The 12329-nt window shown below is 42.2% G+C and overlaps 1 protein-coding gene across 1 annotated transcript in view; it reads left to right on the top strand.

Annotated features, from left to right (window-relative positions):
• The window catches only part of RBMS3 (RNA binding motif single stranded interacting protein 3), a 919284-nt gene that overhangs the window by 253356 nt on the left and 653599 nt on the right, over positions 1-12329 (top strand). The window lies entirely within an intron of this gene.

The raw sequence follows: 12329 nt of genomic DNA, 5'->3' as shown, positions 1-12329 counted from the left end.
CTCTGGTCTTGGTGGAAAGATTCGCAATGGTCCTCTCAGTCACATCTGTTCCTACTTGTGGCCGGATACCAGAGTGAACAGAGGGTTGGCTCTGGCTGAGGGTTTGGCCACTGACCATGGCACACGTTGAAACTGATGACTCCTGTGGGGCTGCATCCAGCCCCCGGACTCTTGTCAGAAGGACGCTCCAGCCAGCACCACATGGTGCTTGCACTGATTTGAAGTGGAATCCAGGATTTTCCAAGAGAGTGCTTATCAAATTGGTAAGAAATAATTAACCCTACAATCATTTTATAAAATTTCTATAGATGACATTTTAAAAATATCTTGATTTTTCATTTGTTTTAAGAAAGTAAAGGCCCATTTCCTATGGTCATCCCAGTGGGCGGGGCCTACCATTGTCCAAGTGATTTTCACATTCAAGATAAACAGAATATGTATAAAATAGGTAAACAACAAGTTCATACTGTTTAGTGTAGGGAACTATATTCAATATCTTGTAGTAACTCACGGTGAAAAAGAATATGAAAACAAATATATGTATATTCATGTATGACTAAAGCATTATGCTGTACACCAGAAATTGACACAACATTGTAAACTGAATATACCCGAATTAAAAAACTATATATATATATACACACACAGAAAAAAAGAGAGAGACAGAAAAGCCCAACTCGCCAAGGTCCACCTGCTTCCTTTAGCAGATGGCTCAGACAGCAAACTTATGTATGCCCTTTCTGTGATCTTACATGAGGCTTCTGTTTTTTTAAATTGATTTATTTAAAATTGAAGCATAATTGACATATAACATTATGTTACTTTAGGTGTATAACATGATGATTGTAGGTACTGTGAAATGATCACAATAAGGCTAGTTGACATCTGTCACTATATATAATTACAGAATTTCTTTTTCCCCTTAGGATGAGAATTTTTAAGATTTACTCTCAGCAACGTTTCAATACGCAGTATAGTATCATGAGCTGTAGCTGCCATGCTATATGTTAGATCCTCTAGACTTGGGTTTTGGGCTTTGTTTTGTTTTGTTTTGTTTTGGAGGGAAAGAGGTAATTAGGCTTAAGAGGAGGTACTGGGGATTGAACCCAGGACCTCGTACGGGCTAAGCACGTGCTCTACCACTTGAGCTATACCTTCCTCCTAGACTTAGGTATTTTATAAGTGAAATTTTGTACCTTTTGACTTGGCTCACCCATTTTGCCCATCCTCCACTTGCCCTGCCCCCAACCACCAATCTGTTCTCTGTATCTGTGAGCTTGGTTTTTTTGACGTGAGAGAATACGATATTTGCCTTTATTTGTCTGACTTATTTCACTTAGCCTAATACCCTCCAGGTCTATGCATGTTGCTGCAAATGGCAATATTTCATTTTTTTATGGCTGAACAATATTTTATTTTCTATATATACATACACATGTATATACATTCATATGTATCTATATGTCACAATATATGGCATCCATCAATGGACACTTAGGTTGCTTCCATATCTTGGTTACTGTAAATAATGCTGCAATGAACAAAGGGGTGCATCTGTCTTTTTGAGTTAGTGTTTTTATTTTCTTCAAATAAATACTCAGAAGTAGGATTGCTAGGTCATATGGTGGTTTTATTTTCAATTTTTTGAGGACCTCCACACTTTTCCGTACAAGCTGTACCAGTTTATATTCCCACCAACAGTTCATGAGGGTTCCCTTTTCTCCACATCCTCACCAACACTTGTTACTTCTTGCCTTTTTGATAATGGCCATTCTCACAGGTGAGATAGCTCATTGTGGTTTTGATTGGCGTTTCCCTGATGATTAGTGACTTTAAGCATCTTTTCATGTGCCTGCTGGTCATCTGTATATCTTCTTTGCAAAAATGTCTTTTCAAATCTTCTGCCCATTTTTAAATTAATTTTTTTCTTTTTGCTGTTGAATTGTTTCAGTTTTTTACATATTTTGGAATATTAACCCCTTATCAGATACATGACTTGCAAATATTTTCTCCCATTTAGTAGGTTGCTTTGTATTTTGTTGGTGGTTTCCTTTGCTGTGCAGAAGCTTTTTAGTCTGATGTAGTCCTACTTGTTTACTTTTGCCTTGTTGCCTTTGGTTTTGGTGTCAAATCCAGAAAATTGCCAAGACTGATGTAAAAGAGTTTGCCAATTATGTTTTCCTCTAGAAGTTTTATGGTTTCAGATCTTATGTTCAAGTCTCTAATCCATTTTGAGTTAATTTTTGTGTATGGTGTAAGACAGTGGTCCAGTTTCATTCTTTGCTGTCCAGTTTTCCCAACACCACTTATTGAAAAGACTGTCCTTTCCCCATTGTATATGCTGTGGACAAGGCAGGCCAGTACTGGGGGCAGTAAAATAATTTACCAGAAACAAAAAAAGTGGAAGAATTGTTTATTAGATGTGCTGTTCCAGGCAGCAGAAGGCAGACAGACGAGATGTCTGTGTGCCCCCAGGGCAGAGTCTTACAGTCCTTTTATAAGGAAGGGCCTGACCATCTATGTGCTTTAAGGAAGAGGGTCCCATTGAAGGTTTCCTAACACTAGTTAATTGTTATCGAAGGGCTTAAGTTCCTTACGGCTGGGGAAGACACAGTTCATCTTTAACAAGAGGTAGGCAGTCTGCTACACTTGGATTTTTGGAGAGGGCATTTCTTAGGTCATAACTCAGAGTTGTTAGTTGGGCTAAAGCAATTACATGTTGGGAGAGGAATGTTCCTTGTGTGTTCTGGTCTATGTCTTCATGACATGAGTGATGAGGATGCAGGCAGGCATCTTGTGATTGGAGCCCCTTTGGCTCCTTGTGGGACCTCTTACTTGTCCTGGAACCCCACAGTATATTCTTGCCTCCTTTGTCAAAAATTTCAAGGTATTACTCATTTTTCTTCTCTCTACCAACACTTTACTGAGCCCTTTTTATGTCCTGTTTCACCTGATTCTCTGAGAATGCCATGATGCTTTCCCAATTATCCCATCTTCCTGATGAGGCAACTGAAGGCCTCAGAAATGAATGGCACTCCATGGGGACACATAGCTAGATGGAGATACGGGATTGGGGCACTTTCAGGGCTGGCCCACCTCCAAGCCCTTGTTCTTTTTTCTAGGCTTATAGCAACTCCTCCAACCTGTCATCTTTAAGTCAGGAACCCAGAGACATTGCATTCAGTCACGTTGGCCTATTTAACTACTGTTGTTTGATGATTTTTTAAGTCATTTGCAGACAGGTTATGAAACATTGGTGGACAGTATTCTTCATCAGGTGGACTCTCCCAGCTGGAAGTGTCTTGCTGATGTTTTCATGTATCTGTTGTAAAACATCTTCTATTTTCATAAGAGTTCCTGAGGCTTTTCCTTCCGGGTTCGTTCTGTTAAGACGTTAGTCCGGTCAGTGGTGCAAAGGGCCGCTGGGAAGGTACGAGGTCTTCCATCACTGAGGAGGGCTTTCTTTGTTGAATGATGTTTGGCTTTGATTTCCATCCACAAGCACACATGTCTGCATGTGTCCACACATACATCTGGACATATATGCATGGGTAGACCCACTTTGCCACTGTTAGAGCAGGCAGGTAGCTAGGTATGAGAGAGAAAGGGGGGCACAGCCCAAAGGTCAGGGAACCATACATCTTGTGAACAATGGGGGTCCTTGGGCAGACAGAGAAAAGCAGAACCTCAGGACCAATAAGAAATCACACATTTTGGGGTGACAAGTGTCCTGGAGGCAGGGAAAGAAAGATGGAAAAAGGCAGGAATCTCCGGTGCCCAAATGTAACCTTTTGCTCATTATGCCCTCATTTCAGTAAAATTAGCCTTGCAGATTAGAAGTACTCCTCATGCACTAACACCATGACACTTCAGATCCAGATTAATTTGGACAAAAAAATCCCTCCTCCCCTCAGGAAGGTGGAGCTGGGATGGAAATCTGGAAATCTGAGCCCAAGACCCCTCCCTCTCCAATATTCCATCCATTCATTTTTTTTTAACTTTTTTTAAATTGAGTTATAGTCATTTTACAATGTTGTGTCACATTCCAGTATAGAGCACAATTTTTCAGTTATACATGAACATACATATATTCATTCGCACATTTTCTTTTTTTTTTGCTGTGAGCTACTACAAGATTTTGTATATACTTCCCTGTGCTATACTGTATAATCTTGTTTATCTATTCTATATATGCCTGTCAGTATCTACAGATTTTGAAATCCCAGTCTGTCCCTTCCCACCCCCTGCCTCCTTGGCAACCACAAGTTTGTATTCTATGTCTATGAGTCTATTTCTGTTTTGTTTCTCATATGGTATTTTTTCTTTCTCTTTCTGGCTTACTTCACTTAGAATGACATTCTCCAGGACCATCCATGTTGCTGCAAATGGCGTTATGTTGTTGGTTTTTATGGCTGAATAGTATTCCATTGTATAAATATACCACCTCTTCTTTATCCAGTCATCTGTTGATGGACATTTAGGCTGTTTCCACGTCTTGGCTATTGTAAATAGTGCTTCTATGAACATTGGGGTGCAGGTGTCATCCTGAAGTAGGGTTCCTTCTGGATATATGCCCAGGAGTGGGATTCCTGGGTCATATGGTAAGTCTGTTCCTAGTCTTTTGAGGAATCTCCATACTGTTTTCCACAGTGGCTGTACCAAAGTGCATTCCCACCAGCAGTTTAGGAGGGTTCCCTTTTCTCCACAGCCTCTCCAGCATTTGTCATTTGTGGACTTTGAATGATGGCCATTCTCCCTGGTGTGAGGTGATACCTCATGGTAGTTTTGATTTGCATTTCTCTGATAATTAGTGATATAGAGCATTTTTTCATGTGCCTATTGATCATTTATATTTCTTCCTTGGAGAATTGCTTGTTTAGGTCTTCTGCCCATTTTTGGATTGAGTTGTTTTTTTTTTTTTTTTTTCTTATTAAGTCATATGAGCTGCTTATACATTCTGGAGATCAAGCCTTTGTCAGTTTCATTGTTTGCAAAAATTTTCTGCCATTCCATAGGTTGTCGTTTTGTTTTACTTATGGTTTCCTTTGCTGTGCAGAAGCTTGTAAGTTTCATTAGGTCCCATTTATTTATTCTTGCTTTTATTTCTATTGCTTGGGTAGACTGCCCTAGGAGAACATTTTTGAGATGTATGTGAGATAATGGTTTGCTTATGTTTTCTTCTAGGAGGTTTATTGTATCTTGTCTTACGTTTAAGTCTTTGATCCATTTTGAGTTTATTTTTGTGTATAGTGTAAGGGAGTGTTCTAGCTTTGTTGATTTACATGCTGTTGTCCAGTTTTCCCAACACCATTTGCTGAAGAGACTGTCTTTATCCCATTGTATATTCTTGCCTCCTTTGTTGAAGATTAGTTGACCAAAAGTTTGTGGGTTCATTTCTGGGCTCTCTATTCTGTTCCATTGGTCCATATGTCTGTTTTTGTACCAATACCATGGTGTTTTTATTACTGTAGCTCTGTAGTATTGTCTGAAGTCTGGGAGAGTTATTCCTCCAGCCTCTTTCTTTCATCCATTCACTTTTAAATTTTAATTTAATTTACTTTTTATTTTTTAGTTGAAGTCACCCATTAATTTTTATACTCTATGTAAACAACTTGCGAAAGAAACTCAGTGCAGCTGCTCACCTGAGCCTGCCCACTCTCCCCTTGAGAGCTTATACTCTATCCCTCAACGAATGGGCCTCACTTTACTTTCTTGACCTCCATGTCCCATCTCTGAATTTCTTCTGCAACAAGACAAGAACCTAATCGCTGACAACACCACCATCCATACCCAGATAGTGGACATTTCGACCTCCCCCAGGAAGTTCCCTTGTCCGTTCTCTAAAGTGAACACCACTCCCACCCTCTGCCCCCACATAGACACGTATACACATTTAGAGCTCACCAAATAGTTTTAATTCTGTCACCATATATTAGTTTTCCATGTTGTACTTGGTAAAAGTAGACTTACATGGAACGTGTTCTTGGAAGTCTGACTTCTTTCACTCAACATATTTCTGAGATTCATTCACGTTCCTGCTCATTTATTATTTGTTTGCTTTTCATTTTCATAGCTCTGTAGTAGTTCATTGTCTGAATATCTTCCAATCTGTTTGTCCATTTTTCTGTGGATGGATACTTGGGTTCAAGCTGCTAAGAACATTCTTGTCGCAATCATTGTGTGGACATAGGCACTCATTTGTCTTGAGTATGTAGTTAGGAAGGGAACTGTTGAGTCACAGGGTCAGGCTTATATTTTCAAAAAGCCCTTTGGAAGGCTGTTCAGGGTGACGGGCGGTGAATCAAATGATTGAACTGAAGGAAAATTGTACTCATGGGCAGAGAAAGAGGAGTTAGGGTTGTTCAGTCTAGAAGCTAGGGCCAAGAGGTGGGTTCCTAATTCTCCTGAAGTATATAAAGGGTAGTTTTAAGGAAAAAAGGAGCACACTGTCAAATTATACAAAAGACAAGAAGAGAGAAAATGGGATTAAATTTCAACAAGAGTGCTTGGGCAGAGTATTATCATAATTAACATAGAAATAGGTTACTGTCCCCAGGGTGTCTTCAAACAGAATGCTCTCTCCTAGGGTGAAGAAGTGGTTAGGGATGGATGCCAACTTTTCCTGCTGTCTCAGGAGTCCTTCTTCTTGATTTGCCTTCTGGAAAATCAAATTTTCTTGCTCATGGATCTTATGGGTAGGGCGACCATATATATGTATATATTTTTAATTCTCCAAGCCCAGAAGGTCAGTTCAGTAACAGGCTAGACTGTGTAGTGTGGTAGGACAGAGGCTTAAATCTGGACTCTCAGAGTGACTCCTGGACACATTTGACAAACGTGAAGTTAGGGACAAGTTTCGCTTCCGGTGTCACAGAGCAACATGTATCAGACCAGGCTTTCTGTAGACAACATGTCTGAACTCTGGGCAAAATACAAACAACAACTAAGAGAAAGAGCTGAGCAGAGACCCAAAGCGGGGGGGGGGGGGGGGGGGAGGGGTTCTGGAGGGGTACCCACACTTAGAGGAAGGGAATGACTCCAGGTGGGCTTTCCATTTTCATGCCTTCTAGCCTATACTACGCACCTTCTTGGGTGCCTAAAACTCATGAAATTGTCTTCTGCTTCTATCTGGGACAGAGACTTAAAACCTCCGTAGGGCTTTGTGACAGTGGGACACAGAGACCATTCTCAATTCCCTGCATAACTCTTGCAAACTCAGGTCTTAGTCTCCTTTTTTGTCTTTCTATAGCTGGCGACAGTAACATCAAAAGCCAACACATTCCCTCCATCAGGCTGACCCAGAGCCACTGTTAGCAAGAATGAGACAACTCTGCCCTTCTTGGGGAAAGCCGCCTGCCTGGAGAATTCTTGGCAAGCAAACTACAAAACTCTGTCTAGGGCCACTGCAGGGCACAACTTCAGGAGATGCTGCGCTCAGAGTTGACTTTGTGAAGTTGTGAGGGGCATAATCTGTTCAGCCTTAAGGTGTTGCCATCAGGGGGCCCTGTGGGAGGTCACTCTCTCAGGCCAGAGCAATGGCTTTGTGAGCAGTGTGTGACCCTTGTGCAGTGATCGGATCTACACAGATACAAAAGCCAGCCTTGCGCCATCTTGTATTTTCATGGACAAGGAAATGTCCTATTTAATTCATACTCTGGTGCTTCCTTACTTCAAAATGTCATTCTTGGGCCATTGTTTTGTGGTGCTTTTCTGCTGTTCTCTGGACTAAGAGGAAAACTATAACTCAGAATCTCTGTGATGTCAAAGTTAGTCTCCAAAGTCATCAAAATTTGGAAACACATTTCCAAGTCTACTTGTGTATAGATTTCTTTATAGTACAGCTTGGAGTCCTAAGACACTAATTCTGAGGATTCAGTAAGCCAGAATAGTTTTGTTTTTTGCTTTGTTTTTTTTTTTTTTAAAGAATATACATTTTATTTTATTTAATCTTATTTTTTACATTTTTTTTTATTTGAGTAATAGTCATTCTACAATGCTGTGTCAACTTCCAGTGTAGAGCACAATTCCTCAGTCACACATGAACATGTATATATTCATTGTCACATTTTTTTTTCACTATGAGCTACCGCAAGATCTTGTATATATTTCCCTGTGCTATACAGTATACTCTTGTTTATTTATTCTACATTTTGAAATCCCAGTCTATCCCTTCTCACCCCCCCCGCCCCCTTGGCAACCACAAGTTTGTATTCTATGTCTATGAGTCTGTTTCTGTTTTGTATTTATGTTTTGTTTGTTTGCTTGTTTGTTTTTAGATTCCTCATATAAGCAATCTCATATGGTATTTTTCTTTCTCTTTCTGGCTTACTTCACTTTGAATGACATTCTCCAGGAACATCCATGTGGCTGCAAATGGCATTATGTTGTCGGTTTTCATGGCTGAGTAGTATTCCATCGTATAAATATACCATATCTTCTTTATTCAGTCATCTGTTGATGGACATCTAGGCTGCTTCCATGTCTTGGCTATTGTAAACAGTGCTGCTATGAACATTGGGGTGCAGGTGTCATTTTGAAGTAGGCTTCCTTCTGGGTATATACCCAGGATGAAGATTTCTGGGTCACATGGTAAGTCTATTCCTAGTCTTTTGAGGAATCTCCATTCTGTTTTCCAAAGTGGCTTTCCTTGCTTCCCTTTCCAACTCTTTAATGATTTAGATGTCTTCTTTTACAATTTTGTGTTTATTCTTTTTGTAATTCATGGCAGTTGTCTCCTTTCCAGTTATGAGTTTCTCATTTTTGTAGCATCCTGCTTCTTTTCTACTTAGAGTAAACCTGTGAATATTTCTTTTAGCATGGGTTTAGTGTTGCTAAACTCTTCTAGTTTTTGCTTGTCTGTGAAGTTCTTTATCTCTCCTTCTATTCTAAAGGACAGCCTTGCTGGATAGAGTATCCTAGGCTGCATCTTTTTATCATTCAGGACTTTGGATATATCTTGCCACTCCCTTCTGGCCTGTAGTGTTTGTGTAGAGAAATCAGCTGAGAGCCTTATGGGGGCTCATTCTTTGTTTTTCTCTTGCGGCCTTTAGGATCATTTCTTTATCCTTGACTCTGGCCATCTTGATGATGATATGTCTTGGTGTGGGTCTGTTTCGGTTCTTCCTGTTTGGGACCCTCTGAGCCTCCTGTACTTGAATATCTGATTCCTTCTTTAAGTTTGGGAAGTTTTCAGTTATGATTTCTTCAAATACCTTTTCAATCCCCTTTGTTCTTTCTTCCATTTCTGGAACCCCTATTATGCATAGATTGGCACGCTTTATATTATCCCATAGGTCCCTTATATTGTTTCCATTGTTTTTTATTTGTTTTTCTCTCAGCTATTGTGATTGGGTGCTTTCTGTTGTCCTGTCTTCTAGGTCACTTATTCATTCCTTTGCATTATCTAGCCTGCTTTGTACAGCCTTTAGGTCAGGTCTCATCTCAGCAAATGAGTTTACTAATTCTTCTTGGTTCTTCTTTATATTTTCTATTTCATTTTTGAAATATTTTATTTCTCTAAACACTATTTCTTTTAGTTCATTCAGTACTTTCATCACTCGTTGTTTTGAAATCTTGATCTAGTAGGCCATCAATATCTATTTCCTTGATCATGCTTTCAGGGGATTTCTCTTGATCTTTTAATTGGGAGTGGTTCCTCTGCTTCTTCATATTGCTCATATCTCTCTGGCACTGTGGCTTAAGGAGTATCAGTTATCTGGTTGTCTTGGAGATAGTGTGCTCTTAATATTTTATTGAGAGGTCTTTGTGTCTTCGCCCTGTTTTGCGAACTCAGCTTGCTGTTTCCAGAGGCCCTCTGTTGGCGCCCTCTTCTGTGCTGCTCCCAGTGGCTGTAGGCTAGCAGATCGCGCCCCTCCTAACACTGGGTCAGGAGCTGAGCTCTTACCCGGTGGGTGGGTGGGTCACTCCCACTCCCGATGCCGCAGTCAGATGCTGCACTCAGGGGTAGGCAGGTGAGCGGATCGCGCCCCCTCTCAGCACTGTGGTCCAGTGTTGTGTTCCTGCCAGGAAGGGGGGTGGCCGCCTGCCCTCTCCTGGCACCAGTCGCTCAGCTGCTGTGTGCAGCTGCCCGCTCCGCCTTGGGGGTGACCCCCCAAAGGCAGACTCAGGGAAGACTGCGAAATGGCCCCACCCCTGCTCCATGCCAAATCTCAGCTCCTTATTTGTCTTGATGGCGCAAGTTCTCTGAGGTGCCAGGGCAGAAAGATCCTATCTGCCTCAGGCTGTAAACAAGTCTCAGTCCTGCCTAGGAGGTTGTGGAGGATTCAGGGCCTGGCCCTGCCCCTGCCCCAACCCCAGGCACTGTGCACTGGAGGAGATGGTGGCTGTGGCTGCGCCCCGCCTGTCTTCTCACCAGAAGCTCCAGTAATGGCGGCGCAGGTCTGAGGAGACAAAGGCTATGGTGCCCCTCCCCCCAGGGCACACCAGCCGTGTTGCTTTGCTTTTTTTGCTGTTTATAGGGGACCGAGATTGTTCTGCTCCGTGTCCCCTCCCAGCCACAGCGCACAGCCCCCTGCAGTCCCTGGGTCTGCCTCAGTGCAGCCGCCCCAGTCTTCCGCCCAGCTCGGGAAGCCTATTCCGGCCCCCAGCTGCTGGCTCGCGTCTTGGGCTCGTGTCGCGGGGACCCTCTGTTCCCGTTTAACTCAGTTCTGTTGGTCAAGGGGTGCTCGGGGCAGATCTGAGCCTCGGAGGCTCCCCTTCCGTCCCGCTGGCCTCTCCCTTGGAGGGGGGACCCAGCAATCGAGCGCCAGTCCTCCTTTGCCGTTCCCTCCCCGCGGGACCAGTCCTGCACTGTTTTGCTTTTTCTTCTTTCTTTTTTCCTTCTCTCCTACCAGATTTTTGGTGTCTTTGTCTTTCAGAAAGGGCGATGTTCTGTCGGAGTTCCGCAGGTGCTCTGGTTGGCTGAGTGGGTCCGTGGGTGTGAGTTTTGGTGTATTTGTGGGAGAGGGTGAGCTACGAGCGTCCTTCTACTCCGCCATCTTGCTTCTCTCCCAAGCCATCATATTTTTGGAAAATAGTTTTAACTAAATTCCATTTTGGAAGAACACTTTGGTTTTATCTGGAAATGCAGCTAACTTTGTATCTGCACATGGCTTTGCAAGAAAATGTTGAGATGGTACTGTCAGGATTTCAAGGGTAGTCGTTTTCTGTTTTGGTCATGGCAACCCATGGCAGAGATTCACTGTGGCCAATCATCCAAGGATAGAGTGAGTTCAGTATTAGTTTTCTATCACTGCATTAAAAAAAAAAAATTGCCACAAACTCAATGGCTTGAAGCAACACAACTTTTGTAGGTCAGAAGCCTAATGAGCATCTCACCAGGCTGGAATCAAGAATCCAAAAGGCTACGTTCCTTCCAGGAGGCTCCGTTTCCTGCTCATTTGAGGTGCTCACAGAATTCAGTTCCCTGCAGTTTGTTGCAGGACCTGTTTTCTTGTTGACTCAGCTGAGCACTGTTCCCACCTTTTAGAAACCTCCACCTTCCTTGGCTCTGGTTCCGATTCCTCCATCTTCAAAGCCAGCAATGGCAAATGGAGTCCTTCTCAAGTCCTAGCTCCCTGATTTCCTCTTTCCCCTTCCTCTTTCTCCTATAAAGGCTCATGTGATCAACCTGGGTTTTCCTGGAGAAACTAGTATCATTTCCCTATCTCCACATTCTTCACTTTTATCACATGTGCAAAGTTTTCACCTTTGTCATGTCATGTGACACCTTCACCGGTTCCTGGAATTAGGATCTGGGCATAGTTGACGGGAGAGGGTGCGGTATTAGTTGTCTACCACAGGCTTCAGACATTCTGCCCTAATTGCATTCTCAGCTTAATTCACTTAGTAAACATTTAATGAACTCTTAGTTTGCAGCAAAGGCTATGGAGATGAATGAAGTATGACTTTGCTTCCTAGGTGCTATTCACGACAGAAACCAGAGTCGTGTTGACGGAAACACACTGGACGCATTGTAAATGTCCGTTTCCTTGGCCAGCTCCTTCAAAATAGAGACGATGGCTCTGATCACTGATTCCCCATTCCACGCTGTCCATGTGATGCACAATGTGCACTCAGCCAGTATGGTGGAAATTATTAATTAAACAAATGTCTGTTAGGCATCTACCTAATGTGTACTATGGTTCTAAATGCTTAGTAGACACCAGTGAACAAAATAAATAGACTCCATATCCTTGTGGAATTTACATGCTAGTGGGCACTTCATATTTTAGTGAGAGTGTTTTCATCCCATCGGTGACTGATGAAATGAACACACAAATGAATGAGGCTGAGTCAATAGATTAGCAACAGATTACGAGAGATTTTGA

Source organism: Camelus dromedarius, chromosome 17 (assembly GCF_036321535.1).
Source record: "Camelus dromedarius isolate mCamDro1 chromosome 17, mCamDro1.pat, whole genome shotgun sequence".
Classification (NCBI taxonomy): Eukaryota; Metazoa; Chordata; class Mammalia; order Artiodactyla; family Camelidae; genus Camelus; species Camelus dromedarius.
The sequence above is the reverse complement of the archived record's forward strand: the minus strand, read 5'-3'. Positions and strand labels throughout refer to the sequence as shown.